This window comes from Dermacentor andersoni, chromosome 6, assembly GCF_023375885.2.
Source record: "Dermacentor andersoni chromosome 6, qqDerAnde1_hic_scaffold, whole genome shotgun sequence".
Lineage (NCBI taxonomy): Eukaryota > Metazoa > Arthropoda > Arachnida > Ixodida > Ixodidae > Dermacentor > Dermacentor andersoni.
In genome coordinates, this window is record NC_092819.1 from 137022667 (window position 1) to 137039757 (window position 17091).

Below are 17091 nucleotides of genomic sequence, written 5' to 3' on the forward strand. Positions count from 1 at the left end.
TGATAGTAATAAATAGTGCATAGAAATTCTTGGAAGCCCCGTCAGCTTTCTTGCTGAGGTGGTTTAGGCAGGGAATGCCAATTCATGAGGGATGGTCATGGCCACCATGTTCAATGTATGTGCAGCATTAATCAGTTCTCTAGACCGAGTGCACTAATGTCACATGATACATTTTCAAACCTCGCATGCTTTCTTTGGGGCTGAGAAAATTAATGAAGCATGAAACTCAGCATGTTGCAGTTTTCAATTAACCATCACTGCATTTGTCCATTCTTGAAACAAATTTTATTGTACCAAATGCATACAGAATGAATTTGTGGAATATCCAAAGTACATTTTGCTTGTGTTGGTCAAGCAGCTGGCAGAAGAAAACCACAAAGTTCCAAAGCAGAAAGATAACACTTCTTTTGAAGTACACAACTGGCGAAACAGTGTTGCTAACACACGAGTGCAAAACTTGCTGCCGATTAAAAAAAAAAGGGAGCTGCTACACACCACTTCGTTCCTTGACCATTTATTTTTTCTTTTGTGGCTGATTTTTAAAAATCCTTGCTATAGCAAATGCAAGGACATCAGAAAATCAACGCACAACAGATATTGGTGCAATGGTGTAAAGTAATGAAGATATAATTTTGCATGCACATTATTTAGTCTGAAATAGAAGGATACAGCACAAACGTTACTCTTCAATCCCAATAAAAAATATGGAACTCGTGGGCTACACGAGGGCTATGGATAAATCTTGAGGGCCTCGGATTCTGTAATGTGCAGCTATACTTAAGTACACAAGCATTTTTGGATTCTGCCTCTACCTGGGTGCAGCTTTGTGACCTGGAATGAAAAGCCACAGCCATCGAGCTGCTGCAGTGGCGACATCACAGTAAAAGGTAATAGCGAAAAATTAAAACAATAATATGGCCATGCAACTTGCACATCAGATAGGTCACCTGAAGCTTCTATTTCCAATTTTTCTGGTGTTGCATAGGACAAAAATTTTGAAAAGTGATAGTGTACGATTTTCATACATTAACAATTATGCATATCTAGTTTTTTTTTTTTAACCATGCAGATATTTAGCAAAAAGTTTTGAGCACAGAGAGCCTGTCGTTCTTGCAAAGGAGTTTCTAGGTGAGGAGGACACACTTTGCTGCTAATGCGAGTTTCAGAAAATTAATTTTGAAAAATTCAGTCACTTTTTTATTAGTAACTTCGAGGCAGCCTTCTAAATGGCATATTTGGAGGCAGTCACATGTGAACGCACACCCTTTCTTTTTCGAAATCTCGAAAATTGCACTTATTTTGAAATATTCATTATCGCGCTCAATTGAGTACAATCAAAACTTGGTGCATCCTGCTCCACATCAGGCGGCAGTGCCCTGTCAAGAAGTGTGGGACAAAGCTTAAATGATAGCCTGACACGACACACTGATGCACATGCTTGCCAGGCAAAGTGTGTCGTATCAGCTGCTACAATGACTGGCCAAGATGTTGTTTCAGACTTTCTCGAGCTTGTTGTCGGGGGTGTTTCCATCTGATGAGGTAGCGGGACCTTCTTTTCTGCGCTCCCAGCACACTCGGTTCCAATATTGCCTCGATTTACCAGTGAAATTCAATGATGAATATCTTGAATTAGGTGCAACTTTCAAGATTTGTAAGAAATGAGAGTGCTATAAAATGTGACTGCCTCCAAATTTGTGGAGTTCCAAAATAGAGGAATTCCTCTGCAAGAATGCCACATTTGCTGCGCTCATAACTTTAAAACAAGAAAATCTGTATGGTAATAAAAGACACCCTGTACATATACAGTGTGCATTGGAGCATTTCATGCAACCAATATTCAAGCACCTTCTGTCTACAAAGAATTCATAAAGCAAATTTATGCTTGGAATCAGTTACGAGCACTGGAAATGCAAACACTGTGACGAACCCTGGTCACATGCCAGGCATTGTGTTGCTGCTCTCTGCATAGGGCCTATGAATAAAAACCACCTTCAACATTACACAGTAAGCTACCAATTGCTATGTGTAGGAAGACTTAGTTCTTCAAATGCAATTATGACCTAGACATTCTAAAGCTTTTCTGATAATGTACTTTTAGTGAACAAGTACCCCAAACTTGAACAACTCTGAAGCTATAATGCCATTATTATCTGAAAGATGCACTCACATTTTTTTAACGCAGTAAGGAAACATTCATAATCGACAATGCCACCATAGAAATGAGAGTCATATAATATTGCACTGCGTGCAGCAAGGATAGCACAATCTCGCACAAAAGATTATAGTCTCTCCCGCAGACTTTGAGGGCTTCTTTATTATGTCTCACTTATGATGCCGTGACATGGTACGAAACCATGATGACGTAACTTATGATCATGAGTTACTCTTGAATGAAAGCTTATGCACACATGCATATTCCTGCATTGCAACTCTGGAGTGCACTTACAGTAAGGACACTGTGAAAAGAACAAAAGGCCAACAGCAAGAACCAGGCAGCGCAGTGCTGTTTGCACCTTCTCGGCTGTTGTCGGTTTAAGTCACCTTCACTGCAGGAGAGTCGTGTTATGCGGCGAAGCATATTTAGCATCATGCAGTGAAGCATATCTGAAGTTAAAGGGGACACTGTTACGGGGCCCCTGCTGGTGCTTGTGGTTACCCGACACTATCAGCTTAAGTACTCGTACTGTGACCTCTTCATGCATTTGGACAACACCAATCGCCATGTGAAAACCTCTGTTCACTACTAATCTTGCTAAGAGCCTAAATTGTTTCCAAACTACAAATTTCACCAAGTGGCAAACTTGGCAATGCTTCTGGAACCTCTTTCTAAAGTACTTTAATACTACCAGGATGCTTCAATGTCAAACTGGATTAAAAACCTGGGATGAGATTGGGCAAGCTTCTAGCTTTCTGACTGTTTGCTTCACCTTCTACATCAGTGAGTAGGCAGTGTTCAATAGGCGCTCCCACTTCACCAAGCAGACGACCGCTGATGAAAGCATGGTGAAGGCGAATAATGAGAGCGCAAGCAAACATTCAGAATGCAAGATCTCGCCCTTGGATTTAGAGAAAGGAAGGATAATTTCAACACCAAGGAACACCAACACTGGGCAACATTCATGCACCAGCTTTGTCAGTTTTTTGATGCTCCCACTACTTGTGCTGAAATCGTGAGAAAAGCCCAGAGAGAGTATACAATTCGAGAATCATGTACCTCTTACATTGTGGATGTGCTTGCACAGTGCTACCGCATGAACACCACCACGTCTCAAAATGATCGAATGAGACATATTAAAGGCACAAACACTGTTACCTTATACGTCCTTGGTATGCAGAACCCCAGCACCTCCACCACTTCTAAGGAACCGCTTTATTCTTGCCGAGCTAGAGCTATGGCGAGGAAGAAGCGACACACACTACGTACGGATGAGGAAGATGACGGAAAGTCACATTGCGCTCACAATATCGCTAACGTGGTAGTTTCCCAAAGGAAGCGGTCACACCACTGCATATAAAGTGTATGCACAGGGATTCTCATACGTCTTCCCTGTCCAAGGGACTGGTGGCAAGCACCACAAAGCAGCACTGGTCAGGTGCATTCTAATTAAATTCTTAAGAATTGAGAAAAGGCCGATTCAACACAAAGCAACGACCTGACACCCTTGCCAACAAACCTGTTGAACTGGCATTAAGTTTCAGATATTTGCGGCCACACATATGTAAACCAATGGGCAAGGTTCTGACTGGTGTTGTAGAAGTCGCGGGGCGCTTTTTTCGTTGCGACGATAGATCGGATTCATTTACAAGTAAGGCTCCAGGAGGGCACATGTAACCGGCAAACAGAGGCCTCAGGAGAGCATTAGATTATAATCAAGGAGGCGGCAGGGTACCCAAGGGGCAGCGGAGGGATCAAAACTGGAAGCAGGGCGGTCCCAAACTGGAAGCAGGTTATGTTGCCCCAACTCACGGACCACCCTGACTCCAGCCTTGTCCGCGAAAGCGGACAGCTGCTGATCTTAAAATGCGTCAGAAAATTCGGAAAGTACGACTTACACACAGCCTACAGACATCAAGATATACTACTAGCACGCGCAGGCCTCGCCGAGCCCCAACCCATGGACCAGTCCGCGTTCTAGCTCTGGTGTCCCCGTTACCGAGTTGGTGTCCTGGAGACGCCGCCAATAATATGAAATAGTGACACGTTGTTACTAGTAAAAAACACGACTTAAGCCGCTAACGCTACGTTCAGCACTGCCGCGCCCAACAACTTCTACAACGCATGTGAGAACTTCACCAAGCAATGGTTGTTCTTGGCAATACTAAGAACTTGTGAATTTTGTGTACCGCTCATGCTTAACTTTGTAGTGCACTGTGGCTTAGTGAAGCACTACGATTGCGTGTAGCATACGTACACATCTTACCTGATAGACGGTGAACGGGGTCTTGTACAAATATCCGCTGAAGAAGAAAAGACTACACCTTCACATGTGTTAAAACACATGCCAAACTTGAAAAAACAGACGTACAATGAACCTCCACACGTTAAAATAGCAAAAGCATCACTTAATAGTCGAAAACTATTGAAAACTTTGCAAGCGCCATGGCAAGCGCAAATCCGCCATTGCTGCTGATATTGATGTTGATCAGGCTGTCCCCTTGCGATCGAGTCGGCAAGCGCGTGGAAGCGCGTTTCTTTTTTCTATGGAACCGCAATTGGCGCAATGTAGCCAAAATAAACAAATAAAACTGTGAATCAACTCCAAATACACACACGCAAAAGAAAAATCGTCGGGATTCTCTATAACGACGTTTCCAACCCCTTGACCGATATTTCATACAGCTCGTTGCATTAATTAAAATACCTGCAGTGCATTGTTTTCATAACGCGCAAAAAAAATTCTGCACTTAAGCTTACCCGCACAAACACGCGGCGCAAATTCGTAGAACGCCACCAGTGCAGCCCCCACCCGCCAAGAAAATATATGACTAGTCAATAATAATAGCATATAATTATAACGTGAGCGTCGGTGCAATCAATGGAGAATTCAATTTTATTTGTTATAGAAAATCAAATGCAATGCAGTAAACAATGGATAGAATTAGGCATATAGCTTCCTGGAGTCTAAAAAAAATCTGCCTTGAAACTTGACGTGCTGACACGGCAAATTGTGGGTATACGATTGAAAATAATTGCTATAGTGTGTTCGTGTATGAGTAAGCTTCTCAAAAGGAGTTTCAAGTGTTTCCATGGTATGGCAAGCTTATATCTTGATTCATCAAGTTTTTTTTATTCATGTTGTTCAATTATGTTTAAAAAGCGAATTGTAAATCCCAATGGTTTTGTTTTTTACCAGGGGAACACAGAGTTGAGCCACTGTTTTGAAACAAACTTTTATTTAAAGGTAGTTACAAGTAACACCGACACCCTCGCTCATGACAAAACAACTTTCACTCGCTGTGTCCAGACACTTGGTTCAAGGTGCATGTAATGCTTCATCTCCAAGCTTCGCGTGGTTTCTTAAAGGCATTGTGAAATCTACACGGTGTTTTTATTTTACACCTCCTCATCTCATAGCACAAGATCTGAAATGCGTGAACAAGAAGAATCAGGCCAGCACATATTCACAGAAATGAACTCTTCACAGTGCAGTTGACAAGTGCAAAAATTACAGCAGAAACTGCCAGTCACATGATATGAGCACAACATAACTGTTCTTTTTGCGGGAAAGCCTCAATCCCATGCCGACATTAACCTATATGGTGGTCATCACTGGCAATGTTTGAAAGATTTTCATAAAATAGAGACTGAATGTCTGGAGTATTTATCATAAGGGAAGTAGAAACTCGCACATCTTCTAAACAGCCCTTTGCAGTGCTAAATGTATGCTGGCTATTGATAGTAATAAATAGTATGACTGTTACAACTGTTAAACAAGACAAAAGCTCACAGGAATATGAAGGCTTGAAGTGATAAACAGTGTTTGGAGGGGGAATGTAGCTGGAGTGAACCTTTTGACAAAGATTTGTTTTCGTCAGTGCCGCAATTAAGTTCGGCACAGCAATCTTTATGCACGCTTAGCTCACTTTCCCACACCCTCAATGTAGGATGAAGAGGAGAATAAGAAAGTGCGTAGAATGAAGTTGAAGTGTAGAAAAGAAATGGGGAGACAGTGAAAGAGAAGGTAGGAGCACTGTTGTAGATTATTCTTCGAAGGCTACTCTTCCAAAAGAAAAAGAGAAAAATATTAAATGTGTAAGGAAGCATTGCCAATTGTTATTATGCCTACTCAAGTAAGAGATGCATCATAAGGGATGCAATATAAAACTGATCTGATATGTAGAGTGGCCTAAAGCTTTCTGCATAGTCTTTACAATCATTATGACACTGTCTGCTGCAGCCAAATATGCAGAAGATTTAATTGAGTGCTCATGACCAGAGCAACTTATCCAGACTGCACACAATACCACTGCATATGCCCTCTATTTTGGTAATCTGAAAAATAAAAGTTTATTCAAATGGGCAATAAGAACATCACATGGAACACAAAATCTAGATCGAATTATGAGGCATGCCACAGTGCGGGACTCAGTAATATTTTTGACCACCTCGGGTTTTGTGATGTGCACTTAAATTCAACTACACACTTTTTTTTTTTCATTTCACCACCACTGAAATGCAGCCACCTTTGCTGGGATTGAACCCGCAAGCTCGTGCTCAACAGTGCAACATCATAACTACTGCTCTACTGAGTGTTTACACAAATTTATAAGTAGCAAAACACATTGGAGGCTTTTGCACACTGAAACACTACACACCATCCAATGCACTTCCTTACATCTATGTACAGACATACTTACCAGCGGCTCATATGACAAGCATGGAGGCGTGCTCTAACACACTACCATCCAACAGCTGCCACATACCAGAGATGACCACTGGGTCTGTACCTATCTTCACAGAACACTTACCAGCAGCTCATACAACAAGCATGGAGGCATCTCTCGTGCTCTAACACACATACCATCCAGCTGTGACATATGGCTGCACACCACAGACAAAAACAGACGGGCTAATCATCAGAGACCACATGTCATGATTTGTTAACATGCGAGCCCTCAACCTGCTTCAATAAGGCATGACAGCACAGCACTACTGCACCACTTCTCTCTTCCTAACTGCACTGGAGGCTTGTTACCAGTAATCGTGCCCTGCTGACATGGTTATCTCTTGTTTCTATGTTGCTGTCCCTAAGCTGTTATTTAAGGACTTCCTTTTGAACTTCAGTGGGCCTTGAAAGGCTAGATGATGGCTGCGACAATCTAGGGTTTTTTGTAGAGTGAAATCTTAACAGGTGCACAACTTTTTTGTTGGCTGGTTCATTTGAATGGTCTGGCATCTTTCTTTTTGGGTCACTTTCACTTTCAACAAGCATGAAAACTGGCTCAAACAAATTGTTTGCCTTCTCAGCCACACCCTCAGAGACTTCACCATCTGATATTGCCTGTCTGACCGAGTCCATTTTTGCTCTTAAGAGTGCTGAGCTTTACACTGCTTTGGCTGCTTCCAGCTTTGTTATACTCTGTACAATGTGCAATGCCCGACTTGCCTCACATGCTTCTTCGGGTGAGCTCTCATGGGCCTTGTTGCTGCTAGTTGGATTAGCGATGACCACACAGTGAATGTGCTTGCACACTGTAAAGTGTATAAGATGGTCATAGCAAGTGCACATGTAAGTATGCACACACACTGCACATTCCTTACACCTCAAAGGACAGCAAGCACCATCTCCCACTTTTGACACTTTATATGAGAGCCCTTTAATAGACTGAGATGGCACAGTCTATATGCCATCTTCATTTAATTTGGCACAGCCATCTTCATTTAATTTGGCTCAAGCTGCCATTTCACTGCCAGACCTGTGGTTCTTCTGAATTCTGCTCAGCTTCTTACCCTTTGCCCCTTTCATCATCTGGATAGCCCTTTTCATTAAAAAATGATTTGTCAAGTCCATGAGGGCAGAAATAAGTTTGTCACCATGCTTATTCTGTTTTCTCTCCAGCATAGTATGCTTTAACGTCCTGCGCTTGCTCTCAAGGTGCATGTTAGTGTTGACAGCTGCTCTAGTCCTAAAGCAATAGGCCCACTCTTGCGGCCTAACTGCATAGTGGTCATTGAAGTACTTCAGGAAGTCCCTCAGTTTTTCTCCCTCACTAGAAAGGAATTGCTTAAAATAATCTTCAAATGCCTTTTCCGCGAGGAACTCTAAGAGTAGCCACACACTATGGTAAACATGTGGCCTTAGCTGTTTCTCTACACACTCGAGTATCTTCTTATGCCAATTGTTATCCACATGCCAGGCACTGAGAAGTTTCTGTTTTGCGGCACCCATGACCATGGACCATGCTTTGTAGAATTGCGACGCATCATCAGATATCAATGTCTTAGCAGCCACTTTTTTGGCCATGGCCAACTCCAGATATTTGAAGAATGCTGTCAAAGTTTGCTCGTTCATCCGGTTGCAGATGAAATAAGCTATAGCTACACCTGATCCTATTTTATCTAGCACCAGAAGAGTGGTCAGCTCAAACTGGTACTCTGTAGTTCCATGTGTGGAGTCAAGACATACAGTACCTGCAGGGCCCAATTTTTCTAGTAGCTCCTTCTGAGACTGTCATCAGAACAAGAGCAAAGTCTGCTGAAGGAAATGTACCACTTGGGTCCACTGCACCTTGTGCCTTGTACAGGCGGACAAGTGTTTCACCTTTTTCTTTCATCACAAGCACCCACATGTCTACACTGATAGCGTCATTAGTGTGACAATGTTCAGGAGCAGCAATGTTAAACTGCTGTTTGATGTTATGCAGGGTTGAGCACTCTGCCAAGTGCACGGGCCTCAGCTTGGATGCCACAGATGTTCTTACTCGCTTTAGAATGGTTTTCATGGGCATACCCCTTTCTAGGTTCTCTGCTACGCTGGCCTTTTCCTTGTCACTCATTCTCAAGTGCTGAATTTCTGGTTTATGACCGTAATGGTTTCTTTGATACCTGACTTTTATGGTGGTGCCTTCAGGTGTCGGACGGTAATTGTGACGGTAATAAATGAAAGACATATCTTACCAGACCTACAGCTCCCCTGACTTTTCTCCCGACGGTCACTATGACCTTCCTTTTTCCTTGCCTCGCCTGATCTATTACAGTAATAGTGGATCCTTGTTTCTCCACTGGCCAGCTTTTTGGGGTCCCTGGGCAAAATGAACCAGCAGTTTTGGCTACCCTATTCTTTTGCTTTCCATTCATGAAATTCTGTAATAAAAGCACAAAATAGCATTAGATAGTGACAAGTACTATTGGGAGAGAGATGCAAACAAAAATAATCACTCTAAAGGCTTTGGACACGGGCTAATGTAGCATTTATTTTACTCCCTCACCTTCAACTCGACTGTGTCATGAGGTCACCCTTGATATTGCTCAAATTTATGTTAAAATTGAATTTCAAATGCAATGCGCCATAACTTCAAAAAATTTATCATATTAGTTTTGTTTTAATAAGAAACAAATATGAAACTTAAGCATGATCTATGCTCACTCCTTCTTCAATATTGAATCAGACTGTACATTCATAGCAATGCTGTTACGATAAGACAAAGACGAACTGAGAGCACATGGTGCAAGCTACGCCCCAGAACAGTGTGAATCCCTTCTCTCAGTTTCTTCTTGAAAAGCTCCTTCTTTTCAAGAAGAGCTTGATTTTTTACTGTAGATAGGGGCTTGGCGAGGGAGTGTTCCATCGTCACGCGGTTATGATCTGGCTTGGGCATGCGCCTGGTTCGAAGAGGCAGCATTATGTGTGATTTCAATAAACTAGTTGCTAGTCTGCGTTCGTCCTGTCTTCTTCTACGTTGGTGTGTTTTCTCAAGCGCAGTTTAAGTTCACAAGAAGATGTCTTACCAAGTAGCCTCCTAACACACTCTTCTTAAAGAAAAAAGGATTGCGCGTGCGTCAAATTTCGCTCTACTTTACGAAATCTACAACCAGAGTCCTTCTATTGAGGGACTGTGGTACTACTAAAGAATTTTCCCAAAGTACGCCGGGAAACCAAGCCGCTGACAGCCGCAATTGCAAGTGTGGTCGTGGACCTACGTCGGCCTGCATTCGGACCTATTGCGGCCTGCACTGAGGCGAAGACTACACCACGCACGCAAGTAGCGCAGAGCAACGTCAGAACGCAGAGCAAATCCCTCCTCTCGTTTAAGTAAAAAAAAAAAGGGGGGGGGGGGGGGGTTGCGCGAGCGTCACATTTCGCTCTATTCTATGAAATGTACTGCTAAAGAGTTTGCCCACAATACGCTGGGAAACCATCCCGGCGACATCCGCAAATTCATGTATGGTACCGGTTCTGCGTCTCTGCCGCATTGAAACGTGCACTGAGGCGAAGACTAGGCCACGCACGTATGTGGCACAGAGCAACGTCAGAACGCAGAACAGCTTACTCCTGTCGCTTAAAAAAATAAGAAGATGTACAAACGTCAAATTTCACTCCACTTGGTGTGCAGGAAAGCAGACAATGCCAAACGTACGTCATGTAGCGCATCGCTGGGAGCGCGCACACATGACTATGGATAAACAAACAAATTATATTTAACGAGGATACAAACTTCAAAATACCCCAAGGAAATAAATTAGGCACCTGCGCAAAAGCTGCTCTTCGCGAAACAGATAGAGAAAAAGAAAACAAAGGCCCGCAAAGCATAAACAACTGCCTTTTTGGAGACACACTGCGCAACAAGAAATTAAAAAAAGTCCAAGATATAATATTGCGTTTAAACGTCATTTGCTCACGATGACTGAGAATAAACTTAATAAAACTGTTCCTCACCCTTATTGTTCCGGAACACCGGGTGCACGTAATCAGCCTCGAAGTTGTGCGCAGCGATCTGGTGCACCGAATACTTCTCCATTGTAGGCAGGGAAGTGCCACATACGTCGCATTTCATCAATTTCTTGACATCCACGGCCATTTTGTGAACGTTCCTGATGTGTTGCAGCATGTTCTTCCTCTGTATGAATAGTTTGCTGCAGAATTCGCAGCGACGATCGTCATCGCCGATGGCAGCTCGATCACAGACGTGCGCCATTCCGACATTGCACGCACTAGGGTTGTTGCATAATCCGGCAGCAATACAGGGAAGAAACCTCCCCAATCACGTGACACACTAGGTATTCAGTGGCCCCATAGAGACAGTTGGAAACCAACTTAGGGAACTAACATCCGGGAACGCAGGGTCACGTGGATGCTGCCTTCTATTGTTCACCGGCCTCAGCCGGCCTGCGGGGAAACGCATGTTTCTAGAAGGGGGTAGTGGGCTCAGGAGCCGGAGCGCCCTATGCATTGCAGCGAGGCGGCGAGTGCGGACGGGACGCGGATTTTGGTGGCGGCGCTGTAGTCGCGTGGGCTGGCTCCCTCCGCTGCTTCGCCATAGAATAAAGAGCTTCGCGCGCTTGTTCGTGCAAGCTTGATTCGCGACGTTGACTGTTTTTTGTTGTTTCAACCTACCGTTCGAGTCTGTTTCGCGCGCAGTCGGCCGAACACGCGAGAAGTAGGAAGGTCAAAACGGCAACGACACTGCTTCGCTCCCGGCTGTGAAACAAGATATAAGTGGAAGTAACCACTACGACCGCATAATAGTGGCATCACCACAGGATTAACTCTCTAGCTTTCAGTGGATATATGCTTTCGTAAACAAAATCGCACTTAAAGGAATAAAACCTCATCATATCTGGCCTCTGTTCCGAATGTGTTAGTGCACGCGCCGCAATTGTTTGGCTCACTTGAACTTCTGAATGCGATTGGGTACTGACCTGTATAAAAATTGTTAATGGCAAATGAATTAAAGGGCCCCTGAAACGGTTCGGACAAATTTTGTAGACGCGTAGGGTACAGCTTAAGTAGAACATTCACACCACAAGTTAAGTGAAGCGTTACGTATTAATGGAGCTACAAGCGATTAGAAGTTACCCTCCTCCCTAGTCATGCTTTTCCTCCTCAACTCGTTCGCCGAGCGATCGGGGCTAAGCTCCGCCTTCACTGGTTTCGCGTCACGATGCGACGTCACATCGTCCACTTCCGGTTGTTTTGGAGCCCGCCCCCGCCCGCGTGAAGCCTCTCCGCTAGCCGCTTGGCCGTCGACCCCAAGCGAGAGCTATCGAAGCAGCGTGCGTTGCGAGCATTCTGTCGTAGCGCCGAACGTGTCTGGTATTCCGGTAACCACAGGCAAGCTAGTCATTTCGGCAAATGACTGGAGGCATAAACTCAAGCTGATGAAGGAACTTTAGCGTAGACGTACGTGCGGCCTGATTGGTCTGCACGGTCCAGCCACTTGTTGGCGCAGCGCTTAACCAGCCAAACAAAGCGCTAATATTGCTCTAACCAAGTGTAAAACATTTTAAACATTTAAAAGAAAGAAAGTGTTGATGATTACACTCCTGCGAAAAATACACACCTGCAGCAAAGAAGAATACACTTCGTTACTGCTACTGTGTATGGTTGAGCTCTGTGCCACCAGGTGGCTGCACCGTGCAGACCATTCGCATATGCGATTCTGCTCATCCCATGGCTCATCCCGCTACGGCACAGTCAAGCGGCCAGATCCTGTCCCCTTGCGCTTGCATTTGCCCTAATACCGGACTCGCGAAACGCTATTGCGTTAGTAATCTTCCGGTGTAAAGTGACGGCCACAAACGCGCAAACCCTGGCGCCGATCGGATAGCGGCAGTCCGATGCGCAGCAGCCAGCTCGCTCGCATGCTGCCTTGCAGAGGGACACAATGTCGCAGCTTGACATATTGCCAGTCGCTACGTTTGCAGTCCACAAAGTAACAAAGTCGAATCATAGTGCTCGCGAAAAGACTGAGACCGACTCTGACCGCGGAGCTCTCGTCAAAATGGAGTACGTTGTAACACAAGCAGACGACACTTGCTGTGTGCCGGAAGTGCTTAATTGTATTGAAAAATCGTTCTTGTGCATTCTCTTTATGTTACTTTCTGTTTATAAAAACAAATGAACTAACATTCCAACTATTACGAAGATCATTTGTTTACCATAAAGTTGGAAAAATTATTGATCACGCGCCCTGGTCAGCCAATCGGATAGCTCGCCCCACTGACGTCATATGGGTGATTTTCGTCATATGGGTAGGGGCGGCTTAAAATTCCGCCGAGCAGCGTGCTCCGATCGGCAGCGATGTGCATTTTTAAAACCTTATAATAAATTACACGCTTTACGCGGAGCACTTAGATGTGTCAATTAATGATCAGAAGGACCTACTCTAACGACTCAGTACGTTTGTAGAAAATCGTCAAAATCGTTTCAGGCTCCCTTTAAGCAATTTACCCATTCACATATTTACCTCTTCTACGGTGTTCGCGAGCTTTTAGTTTAGAAATCAGTCGCATCGTCGTGCGGCCGTTAGTCTGCACTCGTTGGGTCGGCTTTATTTTCACGCAAGCTTGAAGAACGTCCGCCTTTCCACCTTTCTCTGCGCCTTGTCTTAATTTCAGAAGAAGTTTTCAGAAAACATGCTACGGAGCTGCGTGCTTTCTTTTTTCGGCGCGACACCAAGCGCACACGGCTTTCTCTACGTTGAAAATGCTCAGAGTTTCGCGTTCCGTACAGCCCATGCTCTAGTGGCGCCATCTGGCGGCGTCGACGTGAGATGCCACACCCGCGGGCTCTCCCTGATCCCACTACCCCCTTCCTAGTTCACTATAGCCACGGAGGAAGGAAACTAAGGAGAGGCCCTACCCCCTCCGCGCGCTAGGACAAAATAAAGCCCCTCCATCCACGCGCCACCGCCGCTTTCTTAAGTAGCGACAACCGCCTTTTCCCCTCACACCAAATCCGGTTCCGGCATTTCCGCTTCCGGCATTTCCGGTTCCGGCATGTCCAGTTTTAAGATTTCCGGTTCCGGCGTTCACGCTTCCCAGGCCCCGCACACTCTCAAGTTCAACAAATGGCCACAGAGGGCGAAAAAATCGACCGCGCGCTGCTGCTAACAAAACCAGCATAGTAATATCACTTCGGGATGCTTACGTTAGTTTGAACATTTTCCGCTGGAGGCGCCGTAATAAGCGCAATTTTTTTTGGAAACTTTCTCCTACAATTACCGAAGCACGTTTATTACATGAAAAAGAGGGCGAAATTATCATTGCTAATTTGATATTGTATTCTTTGTAAGTAAGTTTATTGTTTCTTTGTCATTATAAACGCAAATAGCGTTCAGCATCATCGATCTTTCACGTGACCTCTGGCCTGGATTTAAAATTTTTACCGGTATTTTCGAGTACATGGCGGCACGGATTCATTCGTTCGTGCGCTCAGACTGGTTGCTTCTTTTTCGCTAAAACTAGTTTATTGCGCTTCGATGTCACGCGTTATTTAACCTGGGGTGAAGTGACGTGTTTGCAAGCGGACATGTAAGCCCGAAAGTTGGGTATCGGTCGTGAGCCATTCGGAACACGTCTGCATCGAAACGGGAGCTGGATTCTGGTGCGGCTGACAACGGTAATAACGGTGAGTCGTTTAACACCGCTGCTTGAATCGTTATATAATATTCGTCTCATTAACTTACAGGCGGAGACAAGTTAACGAACTAGATCCTGCGCAGCATATGGCAGTCGGGATCCTCCGTTGCTGTTTCCTAAATAAACCGTTACTGGCGAGGCTGTCGTTATACACACACAATCGGGAAAGAAAGAGCGATATCGGAACGCGCGCCTCATTTTTCATCTTATTGTAGCCGTGGCCATAGGTGACTGGGTAGCCTTAACAATATACATATAAAACTTATTTTCGAGTCCGCCGGCAACTTTATTCGTCCACAAAATCGAATAATCCTTTGGTAAAATGATGTGAAAGTACAGAATTTAATGTATTAAACAGTTGCAAGCGTGATAATTCACTCATATTTCGTACTTGTTGGTTCCAAATGTTCTTGCTGTTCAGTTTGGTTTACCGTAGGGCATTTATTTTTGCAGTACTGCAGCAGTGCATCACGTTCGTGCAGAAGAATAATGCATCAGTTTTAATAGCTTCATGACTTTCATGTATTTGCTTGTGGAATCAGCAGTGTGATCTCTTCCAGTGTATAAATGAACGCACAAATGTTCTCATTTGTGATATTAATAATACTTAAACTGTTCACATGCATTGTATAGTTAGGCAGGCATAAATTTATGGACAACAGCAATATTTATTTAACTTGGTGCTTAAGCGCCCTAGAACAGACAGGGTATATTTGCATGTGTTCTGTAGTCGCAAACCATTACAATATATATGTCACACCTTCTTGCATTTCATATTGCAAAATTGTGCTTTTTTTCAATTTCTGATTCAGTCAAAATTTCTGTTCCAGACATGCAGTAATGAGGATGGCACCAGTATAAAGCAACACACTCCACACACTAAACAGAAGCTGCTGCCTGCTACAACAAGGCCATTGTGTGGACATTGGCTGCTACTACAAGGTAAACAACATGTGGTTCAGAAATAAATATGCTTGATATATGCTGTATTGTCTTGCTAGTCTTGAGATACATGTCATTTGTTTGCAGCAGAAATGAATGTTTGCTCATGTTTATGGTTCAGTATAATTGGTTCGAACATAAAAGAAAACACACATGAGTTTGGCTAATCTGTGCTGTATCTCATGTGTCACCGTTCTGCCCCAACAGAGTCCATGCCAAGCATACCTTGGTCATCACAGGAGCTCCTATCCACACCAACAGAAAGGGGCTGGACCTGAATTTGCAAGGCTTTTACACCACGAACAAAGAAGCGCATGCAGAAGAATTTACATGAGATATCAAGTCTGCAGAGCACTATGTCAAGACTGAAAAGAGCTTCAGCCACCATTCCACCAGCGCGGACAAATTGGCTTAGTCATCCAGGTAACTCAAAAAGGACTTTATGGAAATTCTTCGTCTTCAGATGCGCCTGCAACTTCTGATCAAGCACGGACGACGCTGGCCAAAAGAGTTCCATCAGTTTGCCCTTAATCAGCTTCCTGGCCATGTCAATTCCATTTGTGCCAAGTGTAATTTTTCTTCTATAAATGCAAGCTTTTTCATTGCCCATTCTCGTTAGAGATCATTCATCCTCATCCAAACATAAAGGTCAACCGATTCTTCGCTGATACTTAATACCAGTCACTGTCCAGTAGCATAACATATCTGTAGCAGTACCTTTTAGTGCATGTTGTCATGCACAATTCCTCTCCTGAAATAGCTGATGCAACATCGATATGTTTCTTGCATTAACCTACGCACTGTTTGCTATGCACCATTTTACTTTTCTTGATGTTTTTGGCCTTCAATGCTTGCAGAGCAGGGTGGCTTCTCTCTTGAATGCAAGCTTTCTCATTTTCCATATTCCTAGTCTCGTTGATGGTTGCTCTTCTTCCTCGATAGCCTGGGTCTTTGCGCAAGCTACACTGAATGATAGATTGCAGAATCTGGTTTTGCTGCCCCACTTGGTTGTGGTCGCCGTGTTACATTTCTCGGATGTGAGGTAAGCATTTGCTCCTGCAGTCCGCACAGCGACATAGACTCCCAATTTACACACCATGATTCGTGCTCCCCGTTCAGCCTTTCCTGCTGCAGCCATGTGCAAATTGTGCCTGCGGCCTTTCTCAGTCGCAATTAAGCACGAACGGAGACAAGCATACGTGCTTACATGGTCCAACGTGTTTGAAGTTCATAGCCACATGGGTGGAAAGGCCCGCATAAATGGCTGCTGAAGGTGATGCCCACGAAAGCGACTTGTCTATATTGAGACAAAATGGGACACCAAATGTGAGCCACACATTAGTGGCCCTCGACAGAAAAGAAACATGCAGGTTGGAAAGGAGTTAACGCTAAAATTCCGGATAGTCCATTTCGCAGTGTTGGTTGTGGCAGCAGATGCCTGCATCACCTGATTGCTTCGCAATGGAAGTTGCTCATCTTCAACGGCAACTGTCGGTTCAAACAGGTGCGACGCTCTGTCCAATCTGTTTGTACTGCTGTTTGTCGCTCGTTACCAGACCACCACATGC

At 44.2% G+C, this 17091-nt stretch overlaps 2 long non-coding RNA genes across 5 annotated transcripts; one reads left to right on the top strand and one right to left on the bottom strand.

Moving 5' to 3' along the window:
- Positions 1-262: 262 nt before the first annotated feature.
- On the bottom strand, positions 263-11165 carry LOC129382746 (uncharacterized). 4 transcript variants are annotated; one of them, XR_011895282.1, is made up of 4 exons: positions 10878-11165; positions 4422-9304; positions 3314-3390; positions 263-831 (listed from the first exon to the last, which is right to left on the bottom strand). It is a non-coding gene; the product is annotated as an uncharacterized lncRNA (long non-coding RNA). The 4 variants fall into 4 exon arrangements; XR_011895280.1 differs by having other exon boundaries at positions 263-2546; XR_011895283.1 differs by lacking the exon at positions 3314-3390.
- Positions 11166-13992: 2827 nt separating this feature from the next.
- Positions 13993-15865, top strand: LOC129382641 (uncharacterized). The gene is made up of 3 exons (XR_008610681.2): positions 13993-14570; positions 15412-15523; positions 15731-15865. It is a non-coding gene; the product is annotated as an uncharacterized lncRNA (long non-coding RNA).
- The last annotated feature ends 1226 nt before the right edge of the window (positions 15866-17091 follow it).